Below are 21,657 nucleotides of genomic sequence, written 5' to 3'. Positions count from 1 at the left end.
ATTCTGCATTTCTGACATGCCTACAGGAGCATCTACAGCTTTTCCTGGTGATGGGGGGCTGCCACTGAGCCCAGACTCCGCCCTCTGTCCCTCCCAGCCTCCTAATGACCTGCAGCTGGTGGACTCACCTGAGGGGTGGGGGTGGGCAGCGGGCACGGACCCCACGTGGACTCATTAGGGGAGGGGAGGGGGCAGCCATTTCCAGTCAGTCCGCTCCTCTTTCTGCAGAGAGAGCCGCCCAGGTCAGAGTTTGGTACCAAATCTCCTGTTGAATGTTCAGAAGAGGCTCTAGGTAAGTTAATTTGGCAGCAGCTACTGTCGCTATTGGTTCCTACTACATTTAATTCTCCAGTCTCTCAGATAGTATGGCTTAACAATGTTTGTTGTGTGGAATTAGAACAAATTCACAGATCGAGGCTTTGGGGGCATCCTTACTACGCTGTACAATCAAATTGAGTGTGTCTAGACCTTCAGACTATTAATGTTTGCCTTTCCCCTCTCTGCCCACCCTTCACCCCACCAAGAAAACCTATTTGAAGCCCGCAGAAGTTCGTTCTGAGAATTTCATTATCATTGCGCCATTCATAATTCGCTGCTTAACCTCTGTGGATGGCAGCAAGTGCAGTTTTGAACAGTCCCACTGGAATAAAATCACAGGGTTAATAATCTCTGCTCTTTGTGAGTAATTGGAAAAATGGTATCCTGGAAACAAGCCATTAGCAGAAAACTATTTTTTAACCAATTTCCATAGAATATAAGAAGTCAAACAGTGACTAGACTGATTTCACTGTAAGTTTTGTTTCCCCTGACGCATTCACAACTGGGGCAAATCTACGGGCACTGTATTTCTGAGACTGACCACTTAAAATTTAAAAACAGCATTCAACCAGAGCTGTTTGATAAAAGTACAACCACCTATAGCCCCTTTCCTAGCTGAAAGAGTGCCATACACACCACTATGTATTTTTCTTTGTGGCACCGAGTGTAGTGGTGGGTCCATCCCAGCAGGCATAGATGAGCTTCACTGATCTTTCTTTTAAGTGTTGAATGGTGCTGAACTGCATGGGAAGTCTGTAATTGAATAACCTTCACAAATTGGGTGGGCTTTTTGGATGTTCCCCAGGATTTTGAAGAATCCTTAGGAATATATGTGCTCAGTTGTGTCCGATTCTTTGTGGCCCCATGGACTATAGCCTGCCAGGCTCCTCTATCCATGGAATTTTCCAGGCAAGAATACTGGAGCGTGTTGCCATTTCCTACTCCTGGGGACCCCCCTGACCCAGGGTTGGAACCCACATCTCTTGTGTCTCCCACATTAGCAGGCAGGTTCTTTTACCACTGGGCCACCTGAATGGTGCTGAACTGTATGGAGTCCATAATTGAATAACCATCACAAATTGGTGGACTTTTTGGCTATTTCCCAGTATCTTGAACTTGCAGTTTCAGGGACCAGTGTGGGAGACACAGAAGGAAGCTCATGGATCCCCGAAGCTAGATGAAGTAACAGTCTGGGTGAAAGCTGGTCAGATGCAAACTTTGGAGTCATCTAGAAGTTCTTACTGAGAGAAGATGTTTCTCCCAAACTGGGAGCCGTGAAGACAGAGGGGAACTAAGAAGGCTGTTGTGGGTGGAGGCAGAGGGATGAACCACCAGGGCTGAGATTCTGGGAGATGGGCTGAGAGGGAGTACAGAGCTCTCTTGGGGCTAGGGGAGAGCTGCTGTGGCATCAGGGGGAGCATTCACGAGCTAGTAGTGCCTTCACCTAGGGAGAGGGGCCCTAGGGTATCAGGTTAACCTAGCTACTGGCTGGCACTGTCGCTGAGCAACCCAGGTAGAAGAGGAAAGAGTTTGCTAAGGGCGGGAGGCTGGGAATACGGAGAACCATTTCCAATCCTGGCTTACTGAGCAGGGCTGCTCCTAAGAGCCAGCTGTGCGTTTTGCTCTGTTTTTGCAGCAGATTGCATACAGTTTAGTTGTGTGGATGAATCTGCTGTTTCAATACCTCATGTATAGTTAAAGCGGTCTGAAGTCTGGCGGGAACCTGGTGAATTTCAGCTGTTACTTGGGTTCCTAATTTCCAATAGCCTGTTACCTGTGTTAGCCCTTGTGTTCTGCTGTTGCGAGAAGCTGTGTTCCAAATGTCATTCCTGGATGCATGTTCCACACAGAGCATCTTATGCCTGACCGCTCCTTCTGGGGCTTCCTTGCATCCATCATCTCACACTCCTGCTGGCTCATCTGCTTCAGGCCCTCGTTACACACTATCACAGTAGTCTCCTGACTGGCTTCTCTGCCAATGGTGTTTTCCCCCTCCATTGGTTCATCAAACGCCTAGGCTTAGAGGGAACTGTTTAAACTACCACTTCAATCAAGGTCCTTACTTTCTTCAGAACCTTTGATGGCTCACTTTGCCCAGAGATACCATCACCATGCCTGAGCTGGACATTTAATGGGTTCTGTGGGCTATCTGTCCACCCCCACCTCCCTTTCTAGGTAGATATCTTAAAAATAAAATAAAAAAGAACTTATTTTGTATTGGGCTATAGCTGATTAACAAAGTTGTGATAGTTTCAGGTGAACTACCTCTTCTCATTTCCCCCAGTGCCTGTGACTTTACTTGACCCTAATGGTGAGAATAAAGTCTAAAATCCAGGTCCCCATCCCTGCCTTTCTGGTTTATCTCATTGCTCTTCATTGTACAGGGCAGACAATTTCAAAAACAAACTACACATCTTTAATAAATCAGAATATATGCGTATTGGCATTTTCTGGATTAATTACCTTTCCTAATCTCAGATATGCAGATGTCACCACCCTTATGGCAGAAAGTGAAGAGGAACTAAAAAGCCTCTTGATGAAAGTGAAAGAGGAGAGTGAAAAAATTGGCTTAAAGCTCAACATTCAGAAAACTAAGATCATGGCATCTGGTCCCATCACTTCATGGGAAATAGATGGGGAAACAGTGGCTGACTTTATTTTTGGGGGCTCCAAAATCACTGCAGATGGTGATTGCAGTCATGAAATTAAAAGACGCTTACTCCTTGGAAGGAAAGTGATGACCAACCTAGATAGCATATTAAAAAGCAGAGACATTACTTTGCCAACAAAAGTCTGTCTAGTCAAGGCTATGGTTTTTCCAGTGGTCATGCATGGATGTGAGAGTTGGACTGTGAAGAAAGCTGAGCACCGAAGAATTGATGTTTTTAAACTGTGGTGTTGGAGAAGACTCTTGAAAGAGTCCCTTGGACTGCAAGGAAATCCAACCAGTCCATCCTAAAGGAAATCAGTCTTGGGTGTTCATTGGAAGGACTAATGCTGAAGCTGAAATTCCAATACTTTGGCCACCTCATGCGAAGAGTTGACTCATTGGAAAAGACCCTGATGCTGGGAAAGATTGAAAGTGGGAGGAGAAGGGGACAACAGAGGATGAGATGGTTGGATGGCATCACCGACTCAATGGAGATGACTTTGGGTAAATTCCGGGATTTGGTGATGGACAGGGAAGCCTGGTGTATTGCAGTCCATGGGGTTGCAAATAGTCAGACACAACTGAGTGACTGAACTGAACTGAACTGATGTAAGATGTTTATATTTTATTGCAATGTAGCTCCCTTTTGGGGCTTCCCTGGTGGCTCAATGGTAAAGAATCTACCTGCCAATGCAGAAGACACAGGTTCGATACCTGGGTTGGGAAGATCACTTGAAGGAGGGCAGGGCCACTCACTCTAGTATTCTTGCCTGGGAAATCTCATAGAGGTGCCTGGTGGGCTACATAGAGTCCATGGGGTCTCAAAAAGTTGGACATGACTTAGTGACTAAACAACAAGCTCCTTTTCTAAATAAAGAAAAGTCATCTTTAAGGCACAGTGCGTGGGAGCCATAGGAAATCCTGAATCCCTGTAGCTATCACATACTTCTATGGAAAAGAGAAAGAAGAGAAAGAATTTTTGAGCTAGCAGGTTAAAACAAGAACATAAGACAGGCTTGCATTCATGACTCTTCCACATTAAAGTTAAATTGATGAAAAGAAAACCCACAGAAAACAAGCAGGTGCTCACATACATGACATCCATCCAAGAAATGCCCCTTTCTTGTGGACTTTTAAAAAATTTCTTGCACTGCTGTCAAAGCAAACCAGAGCAGACAGCTGTTAAAATGCTAAAAACATATTTACTCAGGAACTATTGCAGTAGGTAAACAGAGACATCAGTGTAGTTGTGTTCACTTCTAAAGGTACCATGGAAGAGTTAGGGTTTAGAATTAAGGGGCTGGATGGGAGTCAGTGGGTGGGAGGTTACTAAAAGTCAACATCAGGGACCAAGAGGGATTTCTGGCTAAACCCATTTAATAGGATTTTTGCTGAAGGCAGGCCAGAGTGATCCATTATCACCTGGTAGATGGAAGGGGATGAGGAGTTTGATCAGAAAACAGTCATCCTCAGAGGATGGGAGGTGGTTCTAGGAGAGTTAGCTAGATTCTCGCTCTTGAGAACAAGGTACAAGGATGAGGCTGAGCCGAGAAGGGCTTAGAGGAGCTTGAGTGCACTTTGGTTAAGAGAGTCTGTCAGTTGCTTGCCTTTTTGGCCACAGTGTTTGTGATGACTGTTTTTCCAAAATGGCTTCCTACTTTGCCCTGGATGTTAATGTGAACAATGGCCCTACTTGTGTATGTGTATACGTATGTGCATGCTAAGTCACTTCAGTCGTGTCTGACTCCGTGTAATGCTATGGACTGTAGCCCGCCAGGCTCCTCTGTCCATGGGATTCTCCAGGCAAGACTACTGGAGTGGGTTGCCATGCCATCCTCCAGGGGATCGTCCTGACCCAGGGATCGAACCTGTGTCTCCTTTGACTCCAGCATTGCAGGTGGATTCTTTAACTCCTGAGCCACTAGGGAAATTCCGTATATGTGTACATACACACACACATATGAAGTTTGGTGTCCTAAGGCTTTGCTCAGGCCTCGTAACACACTAAAGTTGGTCTCAAGAGAATACAAAAAGGATTTTTGTTCTTGCTTGAGGATTTTGGTTATTTTCAATTGGAGGAATTTGAGATCTTCCTTTAAAGAGTATTGAAGCCAAACTGAATTTGATTCACTTAAGCCTTGAAAACTCTCCTCTCCACCACCTGGCAAACTTTTCAAAATAAGATCATCTACTCCTTTATCATCTGCAGTTTGCAGCAAGATGATATCCCTCTCCCTATTTTCTCTTGAGGATGGAGGAGAGGCCTTGGGAAGAAGAGTGAAATAGCGCTGTGGATTGAGAGGTGACTGTGTTTAAGCAAACCAAATAGATACCAATAGCATATTTACAAATATCTCATCATGAGTGCACTTCATCCCCAGAGGGGGAATAATTGAGTTGAAGATCCGCCTTATTGATCTTTGTCTGATGCAGTTATTTTGATTTGTGTCCAAGTTGTTGTTATTGTTTTTTCACCACCAGGAAGTTTTACTTTGCCAGTGTGCTTCACAGGAAAGTACTGAAATAGCTGCTGCTGCTGCTAAGTCACTTCAGTCAGGTCCAACCCTGTGCGACCCCATAGATGGCAGCCCACCAAGCTCCCCCATCCCTGGGATAGAGTTGGGGGTGTGGAAAAAGGAATAATGCATTTTTCTATGGTATAACTTTACTGTAGAACAGTAGATTTATAACTCAATCACTTCCAGGCATTTCTCTTTGGGGGGTAGGTTGGGGGGGGGTTACGTTTTCCCATGGGGATAAATGGTATTTATATGCAAAGTAATTTAAAATAGCTATGACTAGCTTTAGGGCATGACAGATAATTGCATTTTTTTTAGGGTCTATTTTCTTCCCTCTCTGTCCTGATTTTTTTTTTTTTTTTTAACTCTAACAGTAAATTTTTCTATGCCTTTTCCTTGTTTGCCTCAAATATTTGTTGAAGAATAGATTTGGATAAACACATGGGCAGCTCTCAGCTTTACAAAAGGAGAGGAGATGGAAAGGACATCCTTGTGCTTGGCAGCCTTTTTTCTAGGACTGAAGCTAGTTTCTCTGGTTCTTCGGGAAGATGACTGTCAAAAATAGAAAAGGAGGGACTTCCCTGGTGGTCCCATGATTAGGATGCTGTGCTTCCATTGCAGGGGGCTTGGGTTCAATCCTAGGTCGGGGAACAAAGATCCCACAAGCTGAGTGGCATGGCCCAAAAAAGGAAAAAAATAGAAAAGGGATTTTTCATAGCTCAAAATTGACCCTCCTTTGGTTTTGGAGGGGGAGAAGGACAAAATCTTAAAGTGTCATATGGTATTAAGAAACATTTTAAAAAATGATACGCCTGGGCAGCCAAACCATAATTGATATTTTAGAGAAATTAAATGCTTATCTCCTAATGAATCCCTAATAATACTACTAAAAATATGAAAAAGAGGGACTCCTTGGTAGTCCAGTGGTTCGGACTCAGCACTTTTCATCGCCGAGGGCACAGGTTCAATCCCTGGTCAGGTAAGTAAGATCCCACAAGCTATGCAGTCCACAAAAGAAAAAGAAAACTCTGCCATTACAAGCTTATTTGAGGGGTGTGTGTAATATATATATATATGTATTTTTCAATTTCCCTTGATGGTTATTAGCTATGAATTGACATTCCCCTTGCAGTCATATATAGTGCTGTAAATACTTTCAGCTAGAAAGTCTCCATACTTAGGACCTTAGCTTTGTCCTATTCACATTGTGTTAATCTTGAGTCAAGCTGGTTTCTGTGTGTGTGTGTTTAAAATTCTTGCGGAAGAAGAAAATACTCTGGATGGTAAGAGAGTATTGCTATTAAAATGCAACCTCAGACCTGTTGTTCTACCAAAACACTGAAAAAGTGACTGGGCATCACTCCATCATTGATCCTGTAGGCTTGTTCACAGCACATCTCAGAGAGACCAAATGAATTAAAAGAGGATCATGAATTGCTCTGAAAATACCACAAGAACACAGAGTCTTGAAGGCTCTGTCCTTTTTCACCTTTGTACGATATTGATGGATCAGGTATGCTTGAGGGTGAGGGGGAGTCCAAGACGCATGACATGAAGGCAGATTTTTCATTCCTGTTGCCAGTGACTCTGCTGTAGTAGAAAAGTGAGATGCAAATACCCAGTCTTTAATGAAGCATACTTCTTTTCCTTTCTATTTCCTCTTCTTGAATCTAGTAATGGGGTGGGATTTGGGGAGCTGTAAACAGGCAAGGAATGAGAAGATTTCACTGTAATATGTTATTGATAGGGCCTCTCAGGTGGCTCAGTGATGAAGAATCTGCCTCCAGTGCAGGAGACCTGGATCATGAAGATCCCCTGGAGAGGGGAATGGTAACTCACTCCTGTACTCTTGCCTGGAGAGTTCTATGGACAGAGGAGCCTGGTGGGCTACAGTCCACAGGGTTGTGAAGAGTTGAACATGACTGAGCAATTAACACACACACACACACACCCTCTAGGTATTGTGGACCACTTGGTTACCCAGTAAGAGCAACTCATGGGAAGACATAAACGTTAACCAAAGAGTGCTCCTAATGTCAGAAATGCTAGGATTTTATGGACAAAGTAGCTCTTCCTGAGTTGCTGAATATCTTTAGTCTCTGCCTTCTGGGTGTGCTCTCACCAGCTCATCTCTCTGCTCTTTTGAGAGCACAGAGCAAGAGTTAGAATCCTGCTTTTGGATTCTGATAGGTTACTCCTTGTCCACTCACCAATACAAGTATGATGAGCTTATGGTAATGAAAACCTGATGAGGATGAAAAAACTTGCTAAACTACATTGTAAGAATGTATCAAGTACAATCAAAGTATAATTGGAGGTTAATGGTATTGGCATTAATAGTAATATTTTGGTTCTCAGTTGTCTAACAGCTTCAACAGTCAAATTGAAACACTGTTATTAGAGATGGGGTTAAGTAGCATAAGGATAACTAGGATTGGATGGTCAAAACATGCGGCTTCAAAATCCTTCCTTAGTCTTGTGTGATCTTGGAAATCCTGTCACTTTCCCACGTCTGGGCCTCAGTGAACCCATTTGTTAAATGGACTTGAAAAGTACTTGCTCCAGTCCCCCTCAGGTTATTGGAAATGCACAGAGGTATTTTTTGACCATCACAATGGTAGGGGACTATATGACTGGCATTTAGCTAAGAAGGCAGGCAAACATCTCGTGAAGCAGGGGACTTGAGTGCACAGAAAGAGTCTCATTTAAAATGCTAACTGAACCCCAGCTGAGAAACATGTAATGGTCTTAATCTGTGTTGTATTCAGAATAGTCCATGAATAACAGCTCATGAGAAATGGGGCTAAGGGCTGGAAACAAGATACCATTGCCAGAGAACTTCTTGATCTGATTTGATTTTTTAAAATAAGGCACTTTTATAGGAAATAAGAAAACAACACTTTCAGCCAGCTTTAAAATTCCTCGTGGGTTATACTGGCCCCTAAGACATTTGTAAATCCCCTTTTTGTACTTCCTTGTTTTGTTTCTCAAGAACACTTGGAATATTTCATGAGATACACATAACCACGATAAAAACAAAGTGCTCTCATTTCCCCTAGCCTGTCCCCGGGTGTGTGGAGACTGCCCCAGCCAGAGCAGAGTGAGGAGTCCAATGTAAATAGCAGACTTCTACCTCTGCATGTGGCTCAGAGATTGAATTTTTCAGAACGAAATCAAACAATGTTTTATGAAAACAGTTACCTTGGTTCCAAAATGATGGGCTAAAAATGCTCATTTCCCCAGGAATTGGACAAACCTAAGGTCAGGAATCAGAGAATGGAAAGCATTGCTCCAAAAGGCCCATTTCCTCATTTAAGGTAGGGGATTTTATGGTATGAAGGACTTACTTGAAATCACATGGCAAGTTGCTGTACCAAGCCAGCCCCAGAATGAGCAAAAGATAGAGTATCTTGGTTTTGTACCATACCTTTTCTAGGTTTCTTCTTAGCAAACTCTGATCATAGGTGAAGCCCTAACAGCCAAGATCAAGGTGTAAGGGGCCTAGGTGCCCACCAACTAGCCAGCATCTAGTGTCCCACCAATCTGAAGTTCCCTGGTACAAGACTGAGGTTTGCAGAGACACCAAACAGCCCTACCTTGGTTATCTTTCGGCAGGAGTCCTTGCCTATTTCATGAAGATTGCTGTGGTAAATGGCAGAAACACAATCAACTTAAATAATTCGGATTCATTAGCTTGTGTAGTCAGTAAGGATGAGAGGTATTGTGAGATGCAGGGATCAGGGAAGCCCATCTAGACTCACACCTCTCTCTATTTGCTTCTCCACTGTCTCACCTCACTGAAGGTGGGCTGTGTGTGTCTGCAATGAGCACATTGGTCAGGAATGTCGGCTGTCCTGGACTTGGAGCTTTCTCGTACCATGGCAGCCAAGTCAAGAGATAATAATTCTTATGAATTTCAGCAGATAGGCTTGAAGGAGAGATTCTGTTAGGGCTGTATTCTGACCCTGAACCAAGTGCCATAGCCTTGGATCTGGAGTGCCCTCATCGGGCAAGAGGCTTAATTGGCACCTCAGAGCTTAGGGGACAGGCTATTTCATGATTTCATCACCATGGAGAAAAAAGTGTCGGTTATCCAAATCTGTGAATATTCACAGATTAGTCCAAGCTAAAGGATTGAACATACAATATACTTAGGACTAGAGTTTTTAAAAAATGTAGAGTAAGGTATGAATAAATGAACGAATGCTAGGTGGAGGGGGTAGGACCTGAGCTGAAGTTGAAGGTTTGGGAGGGAATAGTTGAGGCTTTGCAAGAGCAGATTTTGTCAGGGTCAGTGAGGGGATGAATCTGATGCTACTGAACTTTATCAAAGAAGACACTTGTTCTTATATAGCATGTATATTTCTAGGCTCTTGTGTTTCTCCTAAGCACACAGTAGATGCTCAACCATTCTTGTAGTTGAATGCTGATTAGCTATATAGGATTGTGGCTATTGCCACAGACTTCTATGCAGGCACTGCTTAATTTTTCCTATAAATGGCCAGATAGCAAATATTTTCAGATGAGTATTTGAGCATTTCTCAAATGAGTAAATGAATATTTCTGTGAACCCCTGGACTCTGCCATGATAGTGTGACACCAGCCATAGACAACAGTAAACAAACGATCATGTGGCGTTGTAATAGAACTTCATTTACAAAGTCGGGTGGTGCACTGGATTTAGTCTGCCATTAGTTGATTCTGGTTCTTACTCATCTCTCTGCTTCCCCTCTTAACCAACTCCAAGCCACTCAGCTGCCTGTGAGCTCTTTTATCAGGTGTATTGAGAACATGTTACTCCCTTGCAACTAAGGTGTGTAGTGGCTGCCATATTTGTTTTAGCTAAAAGGCCAACTCTTTCCCACGTGTCTGAACCCTGGCCGGGCCCCTGACTGTCTGTTGAACCTCATCTCGGGTCCTTTTCCTCCTCAGTGGTGTGTGTCAGCCCATCTTGCCTTGCTCTGCCCTGAGTACTATCACAGCCCTGTCCTGCATCAGGTCGTCTACGTGTCCAGTGACTTCACCTGGATTGTTCCTTGTGCTTCAGTTCAGCTAGGTAGGACTTCCCCACGGCGGCCATTTGTGATCACCCTGTCTAAACTGGGTGAAGCCCCCTTGCCGTTATCTTCTATCTGAACGCTATTGGCTTTTTTTCAGAACACTTATCCCATGTGTAGTTATTTACTCCTCAGTTTGTTTACTTCTTGTCCCTTCCTTCCATTAGATTGTGAGCTGGAAGAAGGTAGAGACTGTATCTCTTCCATTCAGCTTTATGTCCTTAAGGTCTGGAGATGTACTAGGTATACAGTGGAACTCTCTATAAGTCTTTGAATGATTGATTGATGAGAAGACAGGAGTTTTGTTCCTTATCACAGTCTCACTCAACTTCTGATTAAAAATAGAGCAGATTATATCACAAAAATCAGGCTGCCTAGAGCTTCTAGTTTTCATGCCAGCTGGTCTCTCTCAGCAATTTGGGTTTATTTTCAAAATTATGATATTGCAAATGAAAAGAAAAAGCTAGAGCTGTGTGCCTACCACCCAGCTGCTACTATATCTGTGTTTGTTTTAAATTTTTCTGTCTTATAAACATTTTAAGTTAATTTTTCAAACTTAGACATTTATAAATCAAGTCTAAAATTTTTTAGAGCAATTATTTTTTTTCCTTGGACTTTGTGTCTTGGAGTAGAAATTGTTTTTGAGCAAATCCTAGTAAAGACCAGGTGTTTTTTTAGCACACAGTTCTTAGGCCAGTACATATTCTCTTCATTCTAAGCATAGCAGTTTACTATCTTCTGCCTACTTTTCCATGAGAATATGAAGCCGATGATAGCAAGGCACAGTTACCTCATTTGGGGGAGTTTTCAGTTTTATTATAAGTAAGAAGCTGGTTGCCGAAAACCTAAGGTAAGGAAACAGACTGAAATTGGGCATAAAATTTAACTGAGTCTTCTTACAGGCAAGGAAGAAAAAAACAGGGCTGTCTTTCATGGTCTCATAAAAAGAAACAGCAGTTCTCCAGAAGTCAAACTGTTTTCCTTCTTTAGCATAAAAGAACAACTTTCATTTGTCCAGTTCTCGTGTTTATTCAGCTTTTTTGCCGTATCCACTGACAGCCCCCTTGCACCTTGTTTCTCCCCTTCCCCCTTTTTCTTGTTTTGAGGCTGCCCTTCGTGATGGTTGTCGTGATGGATAAAACCCTCAGAATGGCCTCAGCGCCTTTATTAGTCCTGGGGTGAGCAATAGAAAGAACGTGATGTCTGCAGGAGGATTACCGTGACGTGCCCCCGGTACCTGCGGGAGGTGATTTTCAGACATTAAATCCTGAAAACTCACAAAGCCTGGCTGAGCCACAGGAGGTCAATATTTAATATTTTCCTCATTTTAGCAGATGGCGAGGTGAACCACAGAGCAGCTGATGACTCTGACACTCAGGAGCTGCCGTCAGAGATTCTGATAAGCCTCAAGCTGTCAGTCTTAAGGTTGCTGCCTGTGGAGGACCTTCGATAAGCCCTCTCGTGTGCGGGGAGAAAACTCTCTCACCACGGGAAAATCTGACAGAGAGCCCCAGCTTAACCCAGTGGTGAAGACTTGGGCTTAACTCCCACTGAGCAAAGTACTGGCTGTGTGACCCTGAGCAAGTTATTAGCCTCTCTGCGCTTCATTCAATTTCCTCGCCTGTTATGTTAATACTATAATAGGAATGTTAATAGCATCACCTCATTTGAGTTGCTCTGAGAACTGCTTGTGATATGCTTAGCACAGTGGCTAGCATATTGTGGTCGTGGAGGAGGTTTAGTCGCTAAGTTGTATCTGACTCTTGCAAACCCATGGACTGTAGAATGCCAGGCTCCTCTGTCCATGGGGATTCTCCAGGCCAGAATACTGGAGTGGGTTGCCATTTCCTTCTCCATAGCATATTGTTGTCTTGATAAACGTTAGCGTAACTTGACACCCGTGGCTGCTCTGTTTGGGGCCCCGCCTTCTGTTCTCCCCTGCTACTCACTAGCTCTTTGCCTGGGATATTGGCACGGACGCCTAGGACTTTTCAGAGCACCTTGTGAACACACTGGTTTTCCCCTGGGGTTTTTGGATTTCTCGGTTGGTTGAGGACCCACAGGCTCGTCCTTCTGCAAATGAAGTTACTGTTCATGCACTCCGTCATGCACAGCCTGGAGTGCATCCTTTCCTTCCAGAGTGGGACAGGGGCAGACTAGCCAACTTTTCTGGCGTGCCCACTGTTGTTTACTTCCTAAAAAGGAAGCTGCAGAAGCTTCTTGTCCTCAAGAGGACACACCATTTGCATCTCCGAGGTTTGCTAGAAGGTGGGGATCCTCACCTGGCTCCCCTCAGCTTGCAGACCTAGTACCAGCAGAGAACTTCTTGAAATGTGATGCCAACACATCACTTACAGCATCAGATGCCAGAGATTTTCTCACAGGTGTCCTTGGAGGCTGTTAAAAAATAAACTTGTTCAGCACCTCACCTTTTTTTTCCCTCTTCATCTCTTCATGCAGGTCCCATACTCTTTGCTGCATATCCCCTGGCAAGTTGACAGCACCATCTAACTTCTTGCTTCTCTCTCCTGGCTTACTGTCTGTTTCTGACTATCTGCCTTCAATCTTGGGCCACCCTACAGGGGCCCATCCATCATGCCTTCACCACAGGCTGGTGATTCTCCCCAGAACTGGGCTGTTCAGTTTCCATCTGACCAGCCAGGTTCATCTTTTTCTCCTCAAAGATTTCTCCTGTCACGCGGCTGCTCTTCTGTTAATCATCTAACCCTAAGTCACCAGGGTTGTTGACATCCCTGATGTGCCCATCATTTAAGGAAGCCAAGGTGTCCCAGTATTTATGAAAGTTGTTTTGCATAGATGGGCACAATGGAGATGCCAGACTGAGATAATAAGAAATACATATATATACTGGCCTTTGAACCTGATTCATGATACAGAGTGCTTATATTCCTTGGGATTTCTTGTGTAAAGTCAGGGAGGGGTAGCTTTTGTTTTAATGAGCTGCGTCTTGATGGGCTCCTGGATGGAGTTGGTCACCAGAAAGACCAAGCCGCTTTTAGCCCCACCCCTGATTCTCCAGAGAGGGAAGAGGGGTTGGAAATGGAGTAAATACTTGCCCATGCTTGCGTGAGGAAGAATCCCAGTAGATGGGATTTGGGGAGCTGGTGAACACATCTACATGCCAGGAGGCCTGGTGGTGGACTCCAGCCTCACGGGAACAGAAACTCCTGTTCTTGGGACCCTTCTGGACCTTGCCCAGTGTATCTCTTCATCTGGCTGTGCATCTGTATCTTGATCCTATCTTTTATTATGTAATAACCTGGTGAACTTCAGTATTTCCATGAGTTCTATAGCTGTTATAGCAAATAATGAAAATCAAGGCAGGGGGTCATGGGAACCTCTGATTTGTAGCCAAGTTGGACGGAAGTTGTGAGTAACCTAGGGACCTACTGCTTGAGATTGAGGCCTAAAGTGTTGGGGGTTGGGGTGGGGGGCAGTCTCCTGGGACTGATCCCTGGCCTTGTGGATGCTGTGTTAACTCCAGTTAGCATCAGAATGGAATCCAGTTGTAGGACACCCAGCTGGAGTCACAGAGAATTGCTTGGCGTGTGGAAAACACGCACATCTGGTTTCAGAAGTGTGGTGGTAGTGTAAGCATAAATGAGAAACTCAGAAATATCTTCTTTACACAGAGACTTTCTGTATTTCTTGGGAAATTTAACAGACTGAGTTGACTATTTATGTAAAAAACTATTTTATTTTTTATTATTTAATCCTATATATCAGGTTTATGCCTATTGTTTTTATTTAATTTTTTATTTTTTGAATTTATTTTTTACTGAAGTATAGTTAACAATGTTGTGCCAGTCTCTGCTTTAAAATGACTCAATTACACAAATAAATACATTCTTTATTTTTATACATTCCATTTTTATATTCTTTTCCATATATTCACAGGATATTGAATATAGTTTCCTGTGTTGTACATTAGGACCCTGTTGTTTATCCATTCTAGATGTAATAGTTTGCATCTGCCAACCCCAAATGCCTACTCCATCCTCTTCCAACATCCCTACGCCCCTGCCTTGACAACCACAAGTCTGTTCTCTATGTCTGAGTCTGTTTCTGTTTTGTAGATAAGTTTATTTGTGACCTATTTCATATTCCACATATATGTGCTATTAAATGGTATTTGTCATTGTCTGACTTATTTCACTTAGTAATCTCTAGTTGCATCCAAGTTGCTGTAAATGGCATTATTTTGTTCTTTTTTATGGCTGAGTAGTATTCTATTGTATATATGTACTACATCTTTATTTATTTCTTGATGGACATTTAGGTAATTTCTGTGTCTTGGTTATTGTGAATAATGCTGCTATGAATGTAGGGATGCATGTAGACAGATTGAGTTTTCCATCCTTTGAAGCAGTCTACCACCCTGCTCCAACATATTGTCTGATGATTGAATCTTAAGAATTCTGAAATCTATCATAATTTTCTTACATAGTTTTTGAAGAAAATACCTTACTGTAGGGAGATATTTGCCAACTGTCCTTAGCCTGTGAATCTATATCTCCAATGATAATTGTTTCTTTCCATCCCTGCAAACAACAAGGGCAGGTCTGATTGAAGAAGTTGTTCAAAGATCAGGGTATGGCCCCAGTTCTACCACTTACTCAACAAGTGCTTCCATATAAGTTACTTTCCTTTTCTAGACTTAGTTTTTATCATTCATAGAATGAGAATTATTGAGACTTAAAGGTGGCTAATGAGGTTTAAAGGTGATGATATGCTTAGCATAATATCTGACATTTAGTAGGAACTCAACAAATGTGAGCTTTTAAACTGGTCCCATGTCTATTCAAAGAGAGGACTGAATATGATGACCTTTAAGTAAGACATCTGCATTTCATTGGATGATGGATTGATTTATCTTTTAATTTTGAGATAAAAATGAAAAAAAAATTTAAAGAATAACATCAAAGTTTTTTCTCACCAACCAGAATTAATATTATTTCCTAGATGGTTGAGATCCCAATATCATTTCTACCTAGAATGATTTGTCTAAAGCAGTCATGCTGACCTCAATTCCCTTGCCAATATTTTATTTGGGAATGAGTATATTTGGTTTGGGAATTAAGTGAGTAATGCAATACTGGCCTTGAAGACATAAGGGAAAATTTGTTTGTGGACTTTTATTTATTTACTTTTAAAATTTAATTTTTTCAGACACCATAAATATCTTATATTGGGGTACCTACAGCTGATTAACAATTTTGTGATAGTTTCAGGTGAACAATGAAGAAACTCAGCCATACAAATACATGTATCTATTCTCCCCCAAACGCCCTCTCATCCAGGTTGTCACATAACATTGAGCAGAGTTCCGTGTAGTGTACAATAGGTTTTTATTGGTTATCCAATTTAAATATAGCAGTGTGTACATGACCTTCCCCAAGTCTTTAACTCTCCCTCCCTTGTTTGGGGACTTTTAGAAAGGTTTTATAATTTATGGGAAAGAGACATAAGAAATTTACCCTTTCTGTCTGCATCGTTACTGTTTTTGATGTGATGCCTAGAATGCTGGCAGCCATATTGTGGCTAATGAAGAGTGTCAACCTGAGGGGAAAAGCTACCACACTTAGGAGGGCAGAACAGAGGGATGGAACAAACCTGGTGTCTTGATCTTGCTGTCAAACTACAAAGTTAATCAAACCTGAAAACAACCCTACTTTTGAATTTCTACTGAGATTCAAATAAACTGAAGACTTTATTCAGATTCATCAATTTTTCCACTGGTGTCTTTTTTCCTATTCCCATGTCCAGTCCATGATACCACATTGCATTCAGGCCCTTCTCCTTTTTCTCCTCTCCCTTCTCTCCACATTTTTAAGAGAATGTCTCTGAGTTTGTATTTGCATAATGGTTCCCTGTAACTACATTTGAGTTAAACATTCTTGGCCAGGACACCCAATGAGCGATTCATGAGTGAGGGTATCACATCTGGTAACACCTGATGTCCATCTGTGTTTCCTTTGTAGTGGTAATTTTGATCATTCAGTTAAAGTGCTATCTGATTTCTCCACTGTACTATTCAATGTTTCCCCCTTATAGCTAATAATAAAGCCTGGGCAAATATCCTGCTCCTCATGGAAATTTCCCTATAGATTTAATATTCATGGATCTAATCTTTATTAACCTGGTTGCGAATGTAATTTTCCAGCTGCAGCATGCCCTGCATTTTCACTGTTCGGCACTTAGCATTGTAGTATAATTAATCTACTTTATTTCCCTATCCATATTTTATAGAAAAGAACTCATAAATTCTTATATTTTCTCTCAGTGGTTTATAATTCATTACTGTCTAATTATTTTGGTGCCCAAAGCTGCCTTCTGTGCCCCTGTGACATGCCCTCATCACTTTTTCCATACTTCCTTACTTTCTGGTCTATTCCAGAATATTACAGGTTTATCTTGTCCCAAACTAGCATAAATCTTGGAATCAGAATCAACCATGGTTTCTTTCACTGGAGAAGAATGTTAGAGACCAATTTCTAAGTGTTAGGTACGCCTGTTACTAGTGGGTAGTCTTTGCTTCATTCAGTGATGAGAATGAACTTTAAGATTTTTGTCTTGCTCTTCCAACTAGAATTTATGATTTACTATAGAAAAAATTTGGCCTTGGAGTACAAAATGAAGTAGGGCAAAGGCTAACAGAGTTTTGCCAAGAGAACACACTGGTCATAGCAAACACCCTCTTCCAACAACACAAGAGAAGACTCTATACCTGGACATCACCAGATGGTCAATATCGAAAGCAGATTGATTATATTCTTTGCAGCCAAAGATGGAGAATCTATACAGTCAGCAAAAACAAAACCGGGAGCTGACTCTGGCACGGATCATGAACTCCTTATTGCCAAATTCAAACTTAAACTGAAGAAAGTAGGGAAAAACCACTAGACCATTCAAGTATGACCCAAATGAAACCTTACCTTACGATTTTACAGTGGAAGTGACAAATAGATTCAAGGGATTAGATCTGATAGAGTACCTAAAGAACTATGGACGGAGGTTTGTGACATTGTACAGGAGGCGGTGATCAAGGCCATCCCCAAGAAAAAGAAATGCAAAAAGGCAAAATGGTTGTCTGAGGAGGCCTTGCAAATAGCTAAGAAGAGAAGAGAAGCAAAAGGCAAAGAAGAAAAGGAAAGATATCCCAATTAGAATGCAGAGTTCCAAAGAATAGCAAAGAAAGATAAGAAAGACTTCCTCAGTGATCAATCCTAAGAAATAGAGGCAAACAATAGAATGGGAAAGACTAGAGATCTCTTCAAGAAAAGTGGAGATACCAAGGGAACATTTCATGCAAAGATGGGCACAATAAAGGACAGAAATGGTATGGACCTAGCAGAAGCAGAAGATATTAAGAAGAGGTGGGAAGAATACACAGAACTATACAAAAAAGATCTTCACAACCCAGATAATCATGAAGGTATGATCACTCACCTAGAGCCAGACATCCTAGAATGCGAAGTCAAGTGGGCCTTAGGAAGCATCACTGCAAACAAAGCTAGTGGAGGTGATGGAATCCCAGTTGAGCTATTTCAAATCCTAGAAGATGACACTGTGAAAGTACTACACTCAATATGCCAGCAAGTTTGGAAAACTAAGCAGTGGCCACAGGACTGGAAAAAGTCAGTTTTCATTCCAACCCCAAAGAAAGGCAATGCCAAAGAATGCTCAAACTACTACACCATTGCACTCATCTCACACGCTAGCAAAGTAATGCTCAAAATTCTCCAAACCAGGCTTCCACAGTACGTGACCCATAAACTTCCAGATGCTTAAGCTGGTTTTAGAAAAGGCGGAGGAACCAGAGATCAAATTGCCAACATCCGTTGGATCATCAAAAAAGCAAGAGAGATCCAGAAAAGCATGTATTTCTGCTTTATTGACTATGCCAAAGGCTTTGACTGTGTGGATCACAACAAACTGGAAAATTCTTAATGAGATGGGAATACCAGACCACCTCACCTGCCTCCCAAGATCTGTATACAGGTAAAGAAGCAATAGTTATGACTGGACATGGGACAACAGACTGGTTCCAAATCAGGAAAGGAGTATATCAAGGCTGTATATTGTCACCCTGCTTATTTAACTTATATGCAGTGTACTTCATGTGAAATGCCAGGCTGGATGAAGCACAAGCTGGAATCAAGATTGGCAGGAGAAATATCAGTAACCTCAGATGTGCAGATATGCCACCCTTATGGCAGAAAGCAAAGAAGAACTAAAGAGCCTCTTGATAAAAGTGGAAGAGGAGAGTGAAAAAGTTGTCTTAAAACTCAACATTCAGAAGATCATGGCATCTGATCCCATCACTTCATGGCCGATAGATGGGGAAACAACAGAAACAGTGAGAGACTTTATTTTGGGGGGCCCCAAAATCAATGTAGATGGTGACTGCAGCCATGAAATTAAAAGATGCTTGCTCCTTGGAAGAAAAGCTATGACCAACCTAGACAGCATATTCAAAAGCAGAGACATTACATAGCCAGCAAAGGACCATCTAGTCAAAGCTATGGTTTTTCTAGTAGTCATGTATGGATGTGAGAGTTGGACTATACAGAAAGCTGAGAGCCAAAGAATTGATGCTTTTGAACTGTGATGTTGGAGAAGACTCTTGAGAGTCCGTTGGACAGCAAGGAGATCAAACCAGTCAGTTCTAAAGGAAATCAGTCCTGAATATTCATTGGAAGGACTGATGCTGAAGCTGAAACTCCAATACTTTGGCCACCTGATGTGAAGGACTGACCCTTGGAAAAGACCCTGATGCTGGGAAGGACTGAGGAGAAGGGGACAACAGAGGATGAGATGGTTGGATCACATCACCAACTCAATGGACATGAGTTTGAGTGAGCTCAGGAGTTGGTGATGGACGGTGAAGCCTGATGTGCTGCATTCCATGGCATTGCAGAGGCTGACACGGCTGAGTGATGGATCTGAACTAAATAGAACAGAAACAGTGATGGACATTTCTCCTGACTTTAAAAGCAATTATCTCAGTCTTTCAAGTACTAAGTGTAGTATTTGTTAGATGTTTCAGATGTATTTCCTTTATCAGATTAAAGAATTCCTATAATGGCACCCCACTCCAGTACTCTTGCCTGGAAAATCCCATGGATGGGGGAGCCTGGTAGGCTGCAGTCCATGGGGTCGCTAAGAGTCAGACACGACTGAGCGACTTCACTTTCACCTTTCCCTGTCATGCGTTGGAGAAGGAAATGGCAACCCACTCCAGTGTTCTTCCCTGGAGAATCCCAGGGACGGGGGAGCCTGGTGGGCTGCCGTCTATGGGGTCGCACAGAGTCAGACACGACTGAAGTGACTTAGCAGCAGCAGCATACCTATTTTACTCATGGCGTTTATCATAATTGTTTATTTTTATTGTATATAATAAGACTATCTTTTTTCTTCTATTACTGTCAAAAAATTATTCATATAGTTAACTAGTTGCTGAATCCCCTTGCTAATGTTTTATTTAGGATTTTTGAACCTTTTTCCCCCATTTTACCCTCAATTCCCATTTTAGGAATTTTCATGTCTGTTTTCTGTGCTTTATTATGGGTAATTTCTTCATATCCATCTTCCAAACTACTACTAATTAGCAATGTTTGGTCTCTATTTGTCATACCTATTGAAACTAATGTATAGTAAGTATGTACCATTATGTATATAATACATTTCATGTATAATAATAAAATATTTTTATTTCTAAGTTATTTGGTTCATTTTTAAAACCACCAGTTCATTTTTGATAGTCTTCTGATTCCATCTCTTATTTTTAAAATCATAAAGTGTCATTTTAAATTCTCAACCTGATTCTAATATTTCAAGTCCTTGGAAAAAGGAGAGTTCAAATCTGTCATTGTTTCTGCCTGCCAACTCTCCTTCATGGTGCTTCTTTTTCTCATGTGTGTGGTAATTTTTGGTGGTGAGAATTAATGAGGTTGATTTTAAATTGAAGGCGGTTTCTTCCAGAGAGAACTTGTAATTATTTGCTTATGATGTGAAACAAGTAGTGCTGCCAACATTGGGGACACTTTCGTTCATTCCAGAGCCTCTGGTCTATTTTGTGAAATTTAGGTTGAGCCTCCACCCTCCACTTGCTATTGACTGAAGGTCTAATCTTAGAATCGAAGCCCTGGCTGTGTAAAGTCCCTCACTCTCTGCACGGCTATACCACTCCTATGTGTTCACTGCTCATGGTTCTAATTCAGTTTTGGCAGGGGGAAGCAGTGGAGTGGGAACATACACGTGTTACTTCCTCCTTGTGAAGTACTTTTGCTTCCTCTGAGTCCAGCAGTGAAATGGAAAGTGCTGTGTGCGGAAACTAGTTGGTTTGAGGGGATAAGAATCTATCCATAATACTGCTGAAAACAGATTGTCATTCTTCTTGATTATGTTTTTGTGACTTAAAAAAAAAAAAAACTTTTTCATCTAAGACGACAATATGCAGTGATAAAAGAGGCAGGGCTAGAATAATTTTAATTATCATTTCCATCTGGAATGGGGAAGAATGAGAGGTACACAGTAGTCCCTGGTGTGGAGCAATTTTGAAAGGCTCACATTTTCAGGACTTTCCTGGGTTGTTATTGGAGGATGTTTCTTCACAGGTTTCCATTCTGCTCCCTTGGAGTATTTCCATTGCAAATTGTCCTTCTCAGAGCCTGTCTCTGCTCTGGGGGAGAGTGTTCTGTTTACAGTATTCTTAATCACAAGTATTGTGGCTATAGGGACGTTTATACTTTTCTTAGGAGCTAACTCAGCTCCTTTCTTGACAAGTGATGTTTGGCAGCCCAACTGTTATTTGAAGTCTTAAACAGTCACTTACTTTTAGTTCAGGCTCTTGACAATACAATACTCTTAAGAATTCAGTAGTCATCTTAGCCATTGGATTCCACTTGGTCCATGTGCCAGTAGCCACTCTCATCTTTTAGTAAGTTCTTTATAAGGACATGATCAAGCATCTAGACAGATTAAGAAGCTGGGCTGTGGGGCCAGAGTGATTTATACCAGGATCTGTCTCTGCCATTTATGAACTCTGTCATCCTGGAGAAATGATTTAACTTCTTGATACTTTAATTTC

The 21,657-nt window shown here is 42.0% G+C and overlaps 1 long non-coding RNA gene across 1 annotated transcript in view; it reads left to right on the top strand.

Annotated features, from left to right (window-relative positions):
* The first annotated feature begins 200 nt into the window (after nucleotides 1-200).
* LOC139032446 (uncharacterized) overlaps nucleotides 201-21,657 on the top strand; it is a 102,863-nt gene continuing 81,406 nt past the window's right edge. The window contains exon 1 of the long non-coding RNA XR_011484989.1: nucleotides 201-292. This is a non-coding gene — a long non-coding RNA (uncharacterized lncRNA). The remainder of the gene's footprint in view (nucleotides 293-21,657) is intronic.

This window comes from Odocoileus virginianus, chromosome 3 (assembly GCF_023699985.2).
Source record: "Odocoileus virginianus isolate 20LAN1187 ecotype Illinois chromosome 3, Ovbor_1.2, whole genome shotgun sequence".
Classification (NCBI taxonomy): Eukaryota; Metazoa; Chordata; class Mammalia; order Artiodactyla; family Cervidae; genus Odocoileus; species Odocoileus virginianus.
This window is presented reverse-complemented; position numbering and strand designations above follow the sequence as displayed.